This window comes from Anguilla rostrata, chromosome 18 (assembly GCF_018555375.3).
Source record: "Anguilla rostrata isolate EN2019 chromosome 18, ASM1855537v3, whole genome shotgun sequence".
NCBI lineage: Eukaryota > Metazoa > Chordata > Actinopteri > Anguilliformes > Anguillidae > Anguilla > Anguilla rostrata.
The window spans coordinates 20,153,045-20,170,436 of record NC_057950.1 but is presented as its reverse complement, the minus strand read 5'-3'; the positions used below and the strand labels follow the sequence as shown (position 1 = coordinate 20,170,436).

The window sequence follows — 17,392 nt, the reverse complement described above, 5'->3', positions numbered from 1 at the left end:
TGAGGGGTAATTGTTTTGTTACTTCAGTGGCTTTTCCTATGTAGCAGTGACACAATTAGCTGTTTAGAGTATTCGCACCTAGAAATATTATGTTCTCTATAGAAAGCCCAAATTTTCTTGAACATAATCCTGTTTCTTATACAGTGTGTTGGTATAATGCTGTCTTGTTTCTAGTCATCAGGTGTTTCTACAATGTCTAGAGATTGCATACATATACTTGTTATAATTTATAATAATTTACCTTGGTCTAATTTAACAACACTTCCGTAATGGTGCAGTATATGTGCCATGTGACCTGTAATTTTTCAAGTTGTTTGCTCACCCTTGTCTGAATTTTCACTGAACCATATGGATATTGAATGTGCATAAATTGTGCATAAACGGTATTCATAACCTTCTCCAAACTCTTAACTGTTTATAAACCTCTGTTCATATTTGAATGAAAATAGCTTCTTCACTAACTTTCTATTTTCTACTGAAACAGCGAAAAATGTTCTCAGAATTTTTAAAAAAAATATATTGTCCTATTTAACAGAGTGAACCCCACTGATATTGAAACACAAACGATGACAAAAAAGACAAAAAAGTTGAAAATCAAAATGACCACAACATACTGGGGTGAGACAGGTGTGTAACCAGGAAGCAGGAACTAAAAACAGGACCGTATTTTAATCACGGTGTCATGAATTGCACAAATTAGGTGGAATTACACAGATGAATTTCTGAGCAAATTGCTTTTCAAAGATACTTTTGGGTGCCCAGTTGTCTCTTTACAGTGGCAAACATTTCATAATAGTGTAATGCATTTATCTCTCAACTGTCCTTTTCAATATATTTTAAGTCATAAATGTGTACAATTGCTATCTGCTTTGGAGACCATTTTATCACCCTTTAATGAATATGCCTGTATATGGCATGCTGGGAAATGGGAATAGTTTTTAATTTGCTCTACTGGCTGTGCCCCATTCATGCTGTCGAAATACCTCTAATAGTTTCAAATACCGATAGTATAATATCATATAATATTGAAAACCCCAGGGGTTTAGAGGTGAATTTTAACGTTACAATATGAAACATGACAGCACTATGGTCTCTTATCCCCAGGGGAACAAATGCAGTGCATGAGTACTGGACAAATTTAATTACTTTGGACTGTACTTTTATACTCTAAAATGTCTTCACATTGAACTAATTACTCTTTAGGCACCGATTCTTATTTATTTATTTATTTTGTTTCTTTATAAAAAAATTCTGTGGCACACAGAGGATATAAGGTGTATTTCATTCCAATTTAGTCTGCATGTATATCTCAATGGTACATTTCACATTTTGCCAAGATTAATACAAAAATCCTGACCTTGCCTAAACGGAATAATATAATAATATTTTTAATGTCACAATTTGTGCAATTTAGTTTACAGTAATTCAGAAACACTTGGAAAACCAACTGCCCTCCTGGTCAGTGTTTAGATCACTGTTTTTAAGAGGGGATAATTCTAATGACCAGGTGCCATAAAACTAAAAGTTTTTTGTCAAGTTTGTCTATATGAACAATACAGTTTTAAAATATAAGAAATCAAAATTGAAAACCGTATTGTGCCGATTGATCACTTGTTTTAATAGCACAGTTCACTCCTGCTGCTCTTGTTGGACTGTGCTTTAGTGAGTCTGTGCAGATTAGCATGATGTAGCTACAGCCTCATGCAGATGTCTGGCCTTTCCATCACATCTTTTAACTTTTCCGTTCAGAAGACACCGATTGTGCAGAGATTAAGCAAGATGAAGTACTGCGGCATGGTGTTTTGAGCAGTTTGCAGAGAACTTTCAATATTGGGATGCTGCCTTTAGGCAATTTTTTAGGTGATGGTACCTTAACCCAGTTAAATAAATACATTGCGCATCTTTGTTTGATTTTCTTTTTTTATTATTTGTGCAGCATTTGGCTAATCTTTATATTATTTGTTTTGCTTCTTTGCTTACAAGCCCAGTTCCCTAACCGCTATAATAACTTGATTGCTGTGGTTTCCAATTTGATTTCGAATATTATATAATATAGTATCTAATTACACGCTTGCACACACACGCACACATAATACATAACAAAATTTATATTTCATCTATGGTCCTAATAGTTTAGTTTGATTGGGGACTAGTCTCAATCAGAGGAGTGCAGTGTTTCACTGTTGCTCTGTACAGTAGCACGTCACTGTTTATTCTAGCACTGCAGTGAATAGCAGAACAGCACTCTTAATACAAAGTCACAGTTCACAGCATAAATATGCTCTAAATCCATATAATTTATGCGGGTTTTTAAAATATTATTACTTTTGCTAATTATTATTATTATTACTATTATGTTCTTCACTATTCCCAGTAGAATTGCCAGTATTTAGTGTATAATCCAATATCTGGCTGTAAAATGCCGACCAAATTACATATTTTAGGTACACATAGTGTAGAACAGAGTAAAGTTTCTAAATGCACAGGCTCATAGTGATTTGACTGATGTTTCATAGGTGGTGCACGTATGCGTGTGTGTGTGTGACACTAGTTAACAGGCAGCATGGTCGTGCTCTGTGTGTCAGCCATGTATGAACTGTTAGCAGTTGGATTATTTAATTGTGCTCTAAATTGGCTCCATGGCCAGCTCATAACACTATAAAACAAGTCAAATCACTTTTCTGATCCTGTTCAATCTGTCACTTGGGTAAAGTTCAGAAAGCAATCTCATGTCAGATTGAATATTTAATGAGTGCAGATATTGTGTTGTGTGGGTTGGATGTGGCTTGATTCTGTCTTCACCCTTTGATCCTTTTCTGCCAAATGATGTTTTTCTCTGTTAGGATCTCTCCTGCATTTACTGAAAGGTCTGACTCAGTGCTCTGGAGACCTGCTGGGAAATATTTAATGGAAGTCTCAGCTAGGCTATTTAAAACAACAGCAGTGATGCTGCTGCTACTACTAATACTACTACTACTATTTGATATTGAATTTGATAAACGTCGCATCAAATTCAAAACATTGGTCCTAGTATACCAGGCAGTCAAGGGATCAGCCCCAGCATACCTCTACAAGATATTCAAACCCTACATGCCAGCCAGATCCCTCCGTTCTGCTACCTCAGGACGCCTAGCACCTCCCCCTCTTCGCACCTGCGCTTCCAGAACACGTCTCCTGTCTGTTCTGGCCCCACGATGGTGGAATGACCTCCCTGTGGAGGTCAGAACAGCTGAGACACTGACCCATTTCAAACGACGACTGAAGACTCACCTCTTCAGGCTGCACCTCTCCCCATCCCTCCCTTCCCCCCTGTAAATGACTAAACTTAGGGTTGTAACTAGGCAGCTGTTTTGTAGGTGACTTAGGTGCATTAACTGTCTTAACGACTACTTGTATTTTTTCCATAGATTGCGTTGTTGCCGTTCTCGTTGTTAGTGTTAATCAGTTTAACCATCAGGGTCCAAGTTAAACTATGTGGTTGTTCCCTGCACTTGGACCAGTACTTCTCTCTAGGGGTTTCGTCATACTTGTTCCTGGTTATGGTTATACACTTTGTTGTACGTCACTCTGGATAAGAGCGTCTGCCAAATGCCTGTAATGTAATGTAATGTACTACTACTGCTGCTGCTAATATTATTACTATTATTATTATTATTAATAATAAAAATTGATCATACATGACAGACATTAGCTTACTGGGCCTATTCTAGGAGCTGTCTTGAATTAATAGCAAATACATTGTCCATAAGTATTTGGACAGTAATTTTTGTTATTTTGGATTGTACTCATCATACAGAAATATCTTATCTGCTCTGATCAAACCAAATGCCCCAAAATGCATTGGATGCACTTCACATTGCAGAAGGACAGTGGCCCTAAACACACTGCTAAAGCAACCAAGTACTTTTTCTGGGCCTAAAAGTGAAATATTCTTGACTGGGAAAGTCAATCACCCATCCTGAATCCAATTGAACACGCGGTCACTTACTGAAAACAGAACTGAATGCTGAAATCCCCTAAAGCAGAAAGCAACACTATATTTCCAGAAGTATGGGGATGCCTGAACATCACACTTGTACAGTATGTACTTGTTGAACATCTCATTCCAAAACTATGGGCATTAATATGGAGACCATTATTCCTCCTCTACCAAAGTTTACAGTTGGCACTATTCAGGCCAGTACAGTTGGCACTATGCATTCCGCCAAACCCAGATTCGTCTGTCAGACTGCCAGATAGTGAAGCGTGATTCATCACCCAGAGAACACATTTCCACTGCTGCTTAGTCCAATTGTAGTGTGCTTTACATCACTTTAGCCGACGTTGGGCATTGCGCATGCGGATCTGAGGCTTCTGTACGGCTGCTTGGCCATGGAAACCCATTTCATGAATCTCTTGACGAACAGATCTTATGCTGACTTTGTTTCCAGTAGTTTGTAACTCTGTAGTGAGAATTGCAAAACGAGGACTGATGATTTTTATGAACTACGCGCTTCAGCGCTCAGCGACCCCGCTCTGTGAGCTTGGATGGCCTACCGCGCTGTGGCTGAGCTGTTGTTGCTTCTATATGTTTCCACTTCACAATAAAAGCACCTACTGTTGACCGGGGCAGAAATGAGACAAACTGACTAGTTGGAAAGGTAGCATCCTTTGACAGTGCCATGTTGAAAGTCACTGAGCTCTTCAGTATGACCCGTTCTACTGCCAATGTTTGTCAATGGAGATTGCATGGCTGTATGCTTGATTTTATGCACCTGTTAACAATGGGTGTGGCTGAAATAGCCAAAGTCAGTGATGAGACGGGGTGACCACATACTTTTGTAAATGTAGTGTAGCTGCAGTACAAGCCTGGGAGAGCATCACCAGGAAAGATATCCAGCATCTGCTCACACATTTCAAGCAGTCATTGAATGCAAAGGATTTTCTACCAAGTACTAAATACTGTTCTCAGTCTCATGTCCTTGTACTGTCACCTCTGTCCATAACCTGGAAGTGGCTTTTATGATAGTTGGGATGTGCTAAGAGTAGGGAACATAAGGGAATTGGGTGTGCAGGCTGACTGAGAGACAGAGGAACACGCTGTGGTCAGCATCATTGCATGTTGGGATATCATGGAGTCTTTAATGATCCTAAGACATTCAGTCCTTGGCTTTGACATCTCATAAATCCGATGCCGCGTAAAGCCAATGTTCCCCATTGGCGAGGCAGGGCGCTGGCTCACTTGGCCTGGACTCCTAAGGGGATGCTGATTGCCCTGCTGGAACACCAAATCCGCTTCTAGCAGCAACATCATTTTCCCAGAAGCCTCCCATCGTAGCTGAGAACCGCTGCCCTTATCCGTTTGGAAATGAAGGGCACACAGGACTGCTTCAAATTCTGAGACTCAAAAGGTTTCCTTCCCAAGTGTTTCCCCAGGGGAAATGATAACACTGCCTGCTTTGACCTTCCTGAGATCTGAGTAACAATCAGCAGACATGAAAACCATGTCTGATTGGTTTAGAGTGAGGTCATTTGATATGAGTACAACTGAAAACAGAGCCGTCATAGTGTCACTATGGAAATCCACAATGTTTATCCACAATGATGTTACCAATGGGTACAGGACAGTGGTGTCAATCTCATTGGGTGTCATGATTCCTAAACTTTCACCATGACATTTAATCTCTCTTTTTCTGGCAGAAGGTTATGATGCCTTTATTATTTTTTTTGTTGTTGTTGTATTTTAAATGATAAAATATATAAATATAAAAACTGTAAAAATTTTGACAGCTATATGACGCTACTCAACTACTGTGCCATAACAAACATAGAAGACAAAAACATGCAATAAAGGAGGCAGGGCTGGAATTCTTTTTAAATTAGCTGTGCTCATAACCAGGCTGAAACAGCAAAGTTAATTCATTTTAGGTTTATCTTCTCTTGACATGTTACTCTGGGGAAGTGACCTTTTCAAAATCCCTAGGACTCTGACTCGACTAGCATTGAATACTCGTTGCTTTGAAATTTGTTCTTGAGGTTCTCTAGACTGTGGTGGAGCAGAGCTACTTGACCCGAATTGCTTCCGTTGCATATCCAGCTGTATGAATGGATGATGTGTCATATGTAAGCTACGTAAGTGGAATTAGGCTCCGTTAAATTGAAGGCTTTGCATAACCTTAAAATAGAAGTCCGTTTCCCTACTGCCAGCTCTTCAAAGTGGAGTGCTAATTCCATACTGAGATCAGTCCACTTATAGAGGGAACCGCATTAAAATGTCACGAATGAACCAAGAGCTGTGATTCAAGTTGTGTCTGATGATATGTTTTCTTAATCTATAACTGATACAAGATGTGTTATATGAAAACCAAAAGGCAACTACTCTTAGATTTCAGGAAGGGCCAGTGCTCCTTTCCAGAATGTTGGTGTACAGCACCCCTTGTGGTGTGATGCCTGTAACTCACTTTAGCACAGGTAATAGCGTGGTGCAGTGTTTGGGGAACTGGGCATGTAACCGCTCATATCCAGATATAGATCCTGAGAGAGCAGCTGACGTTGCAAAATAAGGAGTCAACTTTTCCATAACGGTGTACTTTAATGTCTAACTTGTACAAATGTTACCTATGAGTCTTCAGAGATGGAAAGCTGAAAAAAGCTATCAGCTGACCTCAGTAGCCAGCATGTGAGAAAATAAAGTTTATACACAAGAGTCAACCATTCAGCCCAAATGGGCATGCCATGGTGAGCAGAGACATTAGAATGTCTGCCTGATTTAAGTGCATTGAGACTCCTCATCCTGCCCCGATCTCTTACGGCTGGGCCACAGGGGGCATTTCAAGTCCTGGAAGAACCATTTTGACTTTTAGAGAACTCTTCAGATGCTGGTAAAAATGCAAATGCAAGATTTTCCATGAAACATTTTATGATCAAAACATAAAATCACACGAAAGAAGATTTTTATGTTCTGAATACTGATGAAAAATGTGTCTTTTAAAATAGTCAGAAATGTGCAGGAATTTCACTGGTATCTTAAAGGTGAAAGTTTTTGAAATAAAGTATCTGGCACGGATCTGATTAAACAGCCATTACTGCCCTGTGTTTCTACTTCCTCTGGGGTACATAAGAGCAAAGTTACCCTCTATCAGAGAGCACTCCATCGTGGAGCTAATGAGTTTCAAACCCTATTCCCTTACCCTGTTCCCTAACCCTGTCCCCTTACCCTGTTCCCTTACCCTGTTCCCTTACCCTGTTCCCTAACCCTGTTTCCTTGCTCTTATACTAGACTGATTAGCTAAAGCATCCCTGGCTGTGGTAGCAGTGGCAGTTCCAGCAGTCGGTATAGCAGCAATAGTGTTAAGTTAGTGTCACTGAAACTTTTCCCCTTTTATTACAGTCTCTGTGTTGTTCACATTGCGGGCTCAGACCATAAAACCAGACCAGAAAGGCTTCACTTAATGTGTTTCATATGCAGAGTTTTTCATTAAACCAGCCTTATTCTACACTGCTCTGCAAACATTTAGCAGAAGTTGTAGGATGAAACTGACTTCGGTGTGACTCCTCGCCCTTGTTTCTATGTATCGACCAAAGAGTAATGTCGCATTGTAATGCTATGTGCCAGAAACTGAAATGGGCAGTTAAACGTTAAGAAGGTTGGATTCAGCATTAAAGTTAGTACGAGAGCTGAAAGTGTAGCCGATCTGATCATTGGTATTCTGTCTCTGCTGACTCCGTTTAACTCACCGTGCTCTGCTTCAAGCACACTGAGAAATGGACTAAATTTACATTATAAAACTGAAGAGATCATTCTAGAATCCAGACTGCAGAAGTGCTGAGTGTCTCGAAGCCCAGGGAGGGAGGGTATGAGTCGGGTGGGACGATGGCGTCTCGCCATGCACCATCGCCCTCTGCTGGTGAGTCGGGTGCCCACAAGTTTGCAGTTTGTTCCTTCTACTCACGAATGGGTCTGATAATAAGTGGCGACTCGCATCGTATCCTTCGAAGGTGAATGTAGGCTTGGCAGCGCTCTCTCCAATCGATAACGGAGGTTGTGGCAGTGAGCTCTATATAAATATAACTGGACATTGCAAAGAAAGAGTAGTGGGGGCAGTGGGGGGGGGGTAAACATAAAAATAAAAATCATGCGCTCAGAGGACCAAGGTCAAGGCCTTGGAGCAGCACAGAGCTCAGAGCTGTTTGGCCCATTAGAAAATCTGATACAGTTGGATGGTGATTGGCAGGGGGCAGCTGAACAATCAGCATCTGACTGCACTGGGTGCCCTGGAGAAAGTGCCTTGTTATTTGGTTTGTGTCCTGCAGAGCGATGCTATTTAAGTGTTGCTGCAGAAGGAAGAAGCTCCAAATGGCTGTGATTACTCCGGCTGCGTGTCTGAACTTTCTTTCTGTCTGCTGTTCATTTCAGGATGTCGCTAAAGATGAGCCGAAACCTGCACAGACATTCTCATCTCCGCTGTCATGTCTAATTGGTCGCTTCCCATTAACATTGTTATACATCTATATTGTCTTATTATACGTTTCCATAATCAATATTACTGAAATGCAAGGAAGATATTTCTCCTAAATCTGTTTTTACCTCTTTTTTTTTTTTAAATATTGGTCATCAGTCTCTAAAAAAAACTGCAAATTGTGTTTGTGGTGAGAAAGATTAGAAAGAAGAGGACAAACTGTTGCGTGATGAGGAGACAGAGCGTTTTGGCTAGGTGAGGTTCTAAATCAGCATACAGTCATCTCTTGGCACAACCATTTACTGATCTGCTATTTCAATTCAACTTGTGTTTTGGAACCGAAACTGTGAAAGAATTCATGCTATGAGATGTATGCATAACAGACCTGGGTCACATTTTATTTGAAATACTTCAACACCTTTAGACACCAGTACATTTTCTGTAGATTACTAACAGGTTTTAAAGACCTCTTCTCACCAATATTCAGAACAAATATTTTAGTTATGACTGTACATTTTGAGATCTTGCTGGACATAATAATATATATTATGATGTATGTCTTTTATGCTGGACAGGTCTATGTTGTAAGAGACTTTTAATCTCAATGAGACTTTCACCTGGTTTATAAATGGCTTGATAAAATAATTTTAAAAAATAGTCTTTTAGGTTGAAATAATCAGTAGATTGTACAGCTACACTTTCAGAGTACTTCCCCCTACATTGAAAAGAGGATTATGAGACATACTGTAGATACTATATTCATAGAATTATGTTTACAGGACATTTTAGGCAATGCGATGATTTATCTGTGGGAAAGCAGATTTGTTATGAAAATCTAAATTAATATATGTGTACGTGAGTGAAACCTGCATATAAACAGCATTCACCTGCCGTACAGGTATGCATTACCACACCCCTGGCTTTTATTGCAATGGGATATACGCAATCACTTCGGTTTTTTTAAATGTTGAAATTTGGAAATGCCTAGTTACTGAAGCCTGTACGTGTCTTGAGAGAAACCAAGAATTCAAAAAGAAAACAACAGTGAGCGTGTATCCTGAGTAACTCGTGGCTGGGAGTCAATGCATATGCTCAATTAATTTCAGCAGCTGGCCCAAGCACCAGCACACAGGCGGGCCAGGGTGAATTCTGGACTGTTTTGCAAGTCCCTTTTTATTTATTCTTGCACATAAAATAAATTCTGCTGAATGAATTTACATACGGCATATCATATTCTTGAGCGTTTTTTTTTTCCAGTAACATGCTGTGTGTTCCTCCGCAGCTGTGCCCAAGGAAATCAATTTCATGTTTCCTTTGTCATTTTTTTATTATTGTTTTTTTTTTCAAACCCTGCTCGAGCACATGCGTGAGCGATATGGATGTTAATATTTCAGCGTCAGCGTTAATGGCGGCTGAGGGCCCACCGGGAGGAAGAGGAAGTGAATGAACCCAGTAGAGCGGCGAACATGAATGGGGCTACGGGTCTGCCAGAGGGATCACACCACCACTCGCACCTGCTCCTCAAGCACCTCGCGCACCATAGATATTATAAAGCCCCCGCTCCTGGTTGGGGAAAATGCAATTATTTATACCTTTAGACATTATTATTAGTTACTGACTCAGAGAAAAGCCTAGCATAATTCATTGAACACTTCCTGAACACCAAGCGGCATATCCGTGCAGGAAATTCCTTGACCGAGATTAGGGGTCATGGATTTTTTTTTTTTTTTGGTTACTTCCAATACTAGCTGGCTGCAGGTACAAATGGTGCATGCATGTTCCTTTATTTTAACCGGGTGCCTCTATATTCTACAAAAGCAAAGCTACTGTGATGTTTATTGTTGTTTTGTATGTGTGTGGGTGTTCTTATGTGTGTGTATGTATTTGTGTGTGCGTGTATACACATCCTGAGGATGGAAACTCTGTTATCTCTCCCATAGTTGTGTCTTGTATCCTGGGTGTCTCGGTTCAGGCTCTCAGCAGGTACATATAGTTATTGAAAACAGTGAGAGTGAATGCATGAGGATTTAGCTGACGGCAGCTAAGCGGGAGGGGCGGGACAGAGCTGTGTGCCTGTGTGTCACAAACAAAGCGCGCTGCGTGCTCAAACGGCTTAGTTAGTTCTGGCGATGATTCCACGTGCTTTCTTTTAAATTGCTCATTTGAAATAATGGTTTGCAAGAGTCACAAGTCATGTAAATGTGCAGATAGACACACATCACAGCTGGCTGTCGGTCCCAGGAGTGTGACGTCCGTGCCTTTCTCCTGAATTTAAAGCCATCACTGGCACAGCATGGGTTCGTCTGCGGCTTCATGGTGTTCATTTTCTCATTTTCCGTCCATTGATTTCTATCTTATGTAATTTATTGTATGCCCCATCTGCTCGTGTTAGCAGCCAATCCGAGTTTAGCGTGCCAGCTCCACACCTCTGCTGAACAAATTCTCTTGCATTATATATTCATGCGTCCGTGTTTTCTTCAAAAGCAATACACAGCCATTTCCTTCTTTCCCCCGTTTCATCTGCGGTTTATATGAGTGCGCTGTGTGGCGACACGGTCTCCTTCGTGATGTGTTCCGAGCCGTCTGTGGGCGGATGTGCGAGCTCATTGAGGGAAAGGACTGAGGATCTTGCTTTGATACGTGTGATATACCTCCAGCGATACTCTCCGGGAAGCTCGCTCCCCTCCGGAGGAAACGTGCAGGTGTTCCTGTTACACAGGTGCCATTTGCCGAGTTTCAATTACCTACCGCGCATTCTGTGTCCCCCCGAGGAAAGGTGACCTCAGGCTTTTCCATTTAATGCCGTACCTTACAAATGCCACAGATACAAAAGCATATGGCAAGGTTAGATTTGAACACTTAGATTTCATTTTCATGTGCCCTGTTATATGTTTAAAGCTACACACAGGCTATGACTCACCTGGTAACATTAAATAAAAATATGTAATGTTAACCTGCTACATTGTATAATTTCTTATCATGGTACATTGATTTTATGTCAACTTGAAAAATTGCTCTCTCAACCTTTTAAAATGAATAAACATACCATTCATAGCATCATGGCATTCATGGAATTCTTTGCAAAATGTCGCATTTTTTAGTTTTAGCCAAGGTTCTTGAAAACTTGTATAGTTGAATATTTAACTGAAAATTACACATACCATCCATTCAGCTGATTAAATTCATTATTCATCTTCCAGTTCAAGTGTTGTACAAAGCCTTGCATCTCATAACTCCTGACTTCTTAAAATACCGAAGCTTGAGATCAGGCCAATACTATTTTCTTGGAAATGTACGAGTTTTAGCAACTTTCACTTTAAAAGTAACCTATACTAAATTCAACGTCCAAGACGGTGCACTACCAGCCCTGTGGCTTTCAGTAAAATGCATGAGATGTTTCGGACCTGGCCTGTGTGTAAGGGTGATGTCGGTCCACAGTTTGCGTCTCGCACTAAGATGCATGCGATATTTTTTGGACCTGGCCTATGTGTAAGCGTGATGTCAGTCCGAAGTTTTGTGTCTCGCACTAATTAAAATGCACGCAATATTTTTCGGACCTGGACTATGTGTAAGCGTGATGTTGGTCTGCAGTGTGCGAGTCCCACACATGATGTGTGGCACTTGAGACCTGTGTGGAAAAGTGTAATTCTGAGGAAATCTTTTACATTTGCCGAAACGACATCATACCCACTCACATGGGGCCTTTAAACCTAATCTATTTCTTTTTGAGTCATGCTGGTTATTTACAGCACACACAGGTGGATGAGAGTGGTTTAAAAAGCACCAAATGGACGAGGCGTGTAGTGCAGTCTGTAGAGCGACAGCCACTCGACCTGCGCGTCGCTACGCAGAAGTAGCTTCAGTCCCCACCATGGCACCTTTTCACCTGTGGACCCTCCTTTATTTATCCCCCTCTCTGCTTTCTATCCATCTGAATAAAGCAATATGAATGAAAAAATATGAGGGGAGGGTGGGCTTGTCCTCTCTTCTTTTTTTCATTAAAAAAAAACAAAAAAACCCAAATGACAAACAGGGCAACGTCAAAATGCCGCAAAAAAAGTGTTAAAGGAATAAGAACATAAAGTATTCTCCGTGAGAATTGCGTAATTCATGTCTTTCGATAACGTGAAGCTCCAGGCACACTCATTAAGCTTTCTGTGGCACAACCCTTCAATATGTCATCATGGCACAGCTTCTGAACTCACTGCTGTTTTGTCAAATTCATAGCATTTGGAATTTCTAACCTGAATTTTCTTGGACAGAAGAAAGTACATTGATAATTTGCTTGCAAGACCCTTGATACTGGGAAATACACATACACAGATTAAATCAGCTCCTTTTATGCTTTGTTACAAATAAACTTTTTTCCCTCTGTCATTGAACAGTTTGGTGAGTTCATTTTGGTGACTCTTTGTGAACAAAAGAAGGACTTCAATTTGACAGATAACTTTTGTGTTTGCATTTGGTCTTAAACAACAGGTTCCTCATACTCTTCGCTGTTTTTAGTGTGCAACCAGCATGTAGTTATACAAACCACATATGTTGCAAAGTTAGGAATAACGGTTGGTAAGGCATCATCAAAACAAGGCCTATTCTCCTGGATTCTATTTTTGACAAAATTGGACGTTTAGATGTCCAATGAAGGTCAGCCAACACTGGTAACATTGTGGAAAATCCTGCAAAGTTGCAGCTCTATATGGAGCTGCAGCACAAATGATCAGTCCTCCTGGGACAGGAAGGAAGTGGGTATAACATCCTGTTTTGCATCAGTGGCACTTCCCTTTGCCCTAGGACAATTAAAACATTCTTTTTCATTCTTAAATCTTTAATGTATGTATTTTTTACTTATTTATTGACATACTACATTTCTGAGAGAGACCTGCATATAGTATGTACTGCTGGCTTGAAGAATTGGTAGTCTATTATATATTATGTATCACTGTATATTACAATGAAAAAATGTGCTTGCTTATTTGTATAAATGGAAATGAATCATGTTTAAAATGGTAAAGGCCAATTGTGTGCGTGCGTGCTTGCGTGCGTGCCGGTGTGTGTGTCTGTATGTAAGCACGTAACCTGAAGTATTGAATATTCTGTAAAATGGCCTCAGTGAATTCAGCCTCATGTACAGTGTTGCTGTAGTCTGTGCAGTCAGGCTGACCATAGCCATTTATATAGGTTCCTAATTAAAAACCAAAGGCAGAAAACTGGCTAGCCTCTGTCCTTCTGCCTTTTCTATGGGCACTGCTATTTCAGCCACTTGACATAAATTAGTCAGTAATTAGCTGTGAACTGGTGCTGATCGTAGTAAACCTACTTTTCTTTATTTTCTGCGATAATGGAATGATATGACTACTCCAGAACACATAATAGCTAAAGAGTAAGTGTGAGGGTAAAGACTTGTTTGTTAAAAAAGTTAATGCAGTGCATTTTTATTCCCAGTTATGTAATTAAGTAATAATAAATCATACTCTGTGGTAGCTCATCAAACCTGCAGTAAGACTGTATCAATGTACTTCCAGAGATCCAAGGTCAAGCACAATTCTTTTCTAACTAGTTATTAATCAGAACAAAAAAAAAAAACAATCAAATGTATAATAACTGTTATTTTAAATGGTAGTCCATTCCATCCCTGCTGCCTTGCACTAGACTATTTTACAAGATATATGTGCACATTAATGTCACTGCAGTATAGAACAGATATGGTGTATTAGTTACCAGATCATTGAGTTAATGTTCTTTCCCATCTTAATGGCTATGATCTATGACGGAGCACTGAAAAAGGAGTGACATGTAAGATGTACATATCAAAGCCAAGACAATAACACGCATGAGTACAGGACCAAACAGTACTGCAAGCGTGACGTGGAACTAATTCCTCAGGCTGACTCAAGTGGAACATGAAGTGTTAAAAGCGCAAACAAAACCAACGCCATGCACCAATTCATCTTCATCTGGGCGGCCATTACTCCCTCGGCTGCGCTACACTGGGTCCCCAGTACGAAGTGCAGTTAAAGGAGGGGGGTGGGGCAAACTGTCTCACTGAGAGACTCTTATGTGCCATAGATACTGTGCTGTCACCCGTTTACTCAGGCTTTCTGGAAACTTCTGAATACTGATGAAGAATCGTCAGGTCATGTATGTCCAGCGTTTACAGCGGCATCATCATGCTGCGTGCATCTGGCTGATAGCGCCTCCATCAGGTCACGTGTGTTACTGTGCCATCACCATGCCTCGTGCGTTCGGCTCTTACTGCGCCAGCCTGGCTTACGCATTACACTTTTTGAAAGGTATCATTGATTTGGGAGCCGATCCACCTTCTGTAATTATTTGAAGGGATAATAAGCCTTCAGAATGTTCTCTGAATATGACTGTGTCTTGCAAGTGCAGTTGTATCGTTGCCAGAATGAGCCTTACAGTGCAAACCAGCAGGTCTATATAAGGTAGGAGACAGAAAATGAAAAAAGAAGGAAAAGTATGATTGCTTTGATGTGTGCATAGATGAACTTGGGAGGAAAATGGGAGGAGGTCATTAAGAAAGGCTTATGGGTGAAAGACCTAAGGGAGGACTGCCCCCTGCTACTCAAACTCACATTCCTAAGGCCTTACTTACTTAAAGAAAAGCCGCACTGGTTAGCTTCATAACCTTACGGTGCTATGAGCCTGGCCAGGTCACTCAGGGTACTTGCAATACTAAGAGCCAGTTGATCAGGCTGCTCATGGCCTTACAAGACTATGAGCCTGGGCAGGCTGCTCATAACCTTACAGAGCTATGACCCTGACCAGACTGCTCATAACCTTACAGCACTATGAGGCTAACAAGGCTGCTTGTAACCTTACAGCGCTATCAGCCTGACCAGGCTGCTCATAACCTTACAGAGCTATGACCCTGACCAGACTGCTCATAACCTTACAGCACTATGAGGCTAACAAGGCTGCTTGTAACCTTACAGCGCTATCAACCTGACCAGGCTGCTCATAACCTTACAGAGCTATGACCCTGACCAGACTGCTCATAACCTTACAGTACTATGAGGCTAACAAGGCTGCTTGTAACCTTACAGCACTATCAGCCTGACCAGGCTGCTCATAACCTTACAGAGCTATGAGTCTGACCAGACTGGTCATAACCTTGTAGTACTATGAGCCTGACCAGGCTGCTCATAACCTTAAGGTACTATGAGTCTGACCAGGCTGCTTACAACCTCCCAGTACTATGAGCCTGACCAGGCTGCTCATAACCTTATAACCTGATAAACCAATGCCACAAACTGTAAGCCTTCTTCAGATTAACCATACACTGTAAAGGCATCTATCCTTTACGTATATACGGTTGCTTTGCCGTAACACGATGGCATTTGCTGCTACTTTATCGTCATGTTGTGCAGCAGCAGTTGATCTTTTGAAAGTCAGCTGTGAAGCTGTGTGATTGGTAGCACACTGGTATTTTGTAGTGGTGATGAATGGGGGGTTCTTTGGGTTGGGGTTTGTTTTCATGTTGCCTTGTGGGAGTCTCCTGCAGTTTTCCTACTGCTCATATTGCAGTGAACAATTGAAAATAACAGATTCCAACAGCCAGAGAGCTGTCAGATGTGATCCATAGCAGGCCTAGGGCAAAAATACAGTACAGATTGACTTCTTTCTGAAATTGAATCAATACATGCCTCAAGTCCATAAATGCAATCATGGTTTTGAGAACAAAGAATGAGAATCTTCTGAAATGGAAATGCCACGTCCCCCGTGAAACGCTGCATACATTTTCTCTATTGTATATCTACTCAGGGAAATGATTCTCCTTTCCCAGTGTACAATTGATGGTGTAGTGACAGCACTTTTAAGTTTGTGACTTACGGCGTGTTATTAAGCCAAGCATACTCTTTAAAAACCTGACGTTGCTTTCTATGTTTCCAATAAGCTTTCCATTCTTATTTAAATGACTGTTATTGTGTAGGTACTGTATATACTGTGCAAACATTTCAGCATAATTCAGGAACATGCTGTGCCTCTGCTTGTTTGAATCTACTGTAGGTGTCTCTGCAGTCACACCTTTGGGATCTCTATCGAATTAACATTATTGGTTTGGTATTTGACTGTGATGAGCTTGTGTGGTCTTCCCATGGGTTGTCACTAATTGCTCCTTACATTTAATTGACTGATTTCATCACAAGTTCAGGTGTAGGTCAGTAAACTACATACAATTAGCTCCATAGTGTTGGGGACAACGACAAAATTCTTGATATCTTGTATTTTTGATTTATCTGACAGGTGTCTGCGGTTTTTCTTCATTATGGTGAGAATTGATTGGTCATTTGTGTAGGTCTACCTACCTTGGTGTTGCTTGATTCATTTTATTGATTAAACAGTTAAATTTTAGTAAATCATTTAGATGAATAGCCTAATTTTGGGCATTAGATTTTACACTAGAGAGACGTATCTCTGCCGTTAGATGTAAATCCCCAGGACTGGTGGAAATTGACAAGTTACAGTTTGCTGGACTGGCAGCATTAGCAAAACGTTATTTGCCTAGTAGCATTGATGCTGTCTGAGCACTTCTTCTCAGCTGCCGGTCTCAGCTTCAACAGACTGGTCTGCAAACCAGGCTGACCCCAGAGCATGTAAACATGCACATATTCTTTAACAAAAGTGATAGGTATTAAGTTAGGTACTGGCATATAAGCTGTGTTGTTCACATTACAGCTATATGTTACAGCCTTCCTGAATATAGCCTATTAGCAGGTTTCATGACACTTCATCATATTTTACACTTTTACTTAGCTTTTTTGTTTTCTGCACATCATGAGGCCTACTTTCCAAAGTGCGGAACTCGCTACTATTTTGTTAAATGAATGGCTTACTACTACTGAATATGATTTACACTTGAATTGGTTGATGTGTTCTTTCTATTATAAGACTGCATTAGCGGGTCCAAGTGTTGACAGGATGGCAGGAAAAAA

At 40.7% G+C, this 17,392-nt stretch overlaps 1 protein-coding gene across 5 annotated transcripts in view; it reads left to right on the top strand.

Annotated features, from left to right (window-relative positions):
* Nucleotides 1-17,392, top strand: part of LOC135244904 (muscarinic acetylcholine receptor M3-like) — a 105,228-nt gene that overhangs the window by 21,570 nt on the left and 66,266 nt on the right. The window lies entirely within an intron of this gene.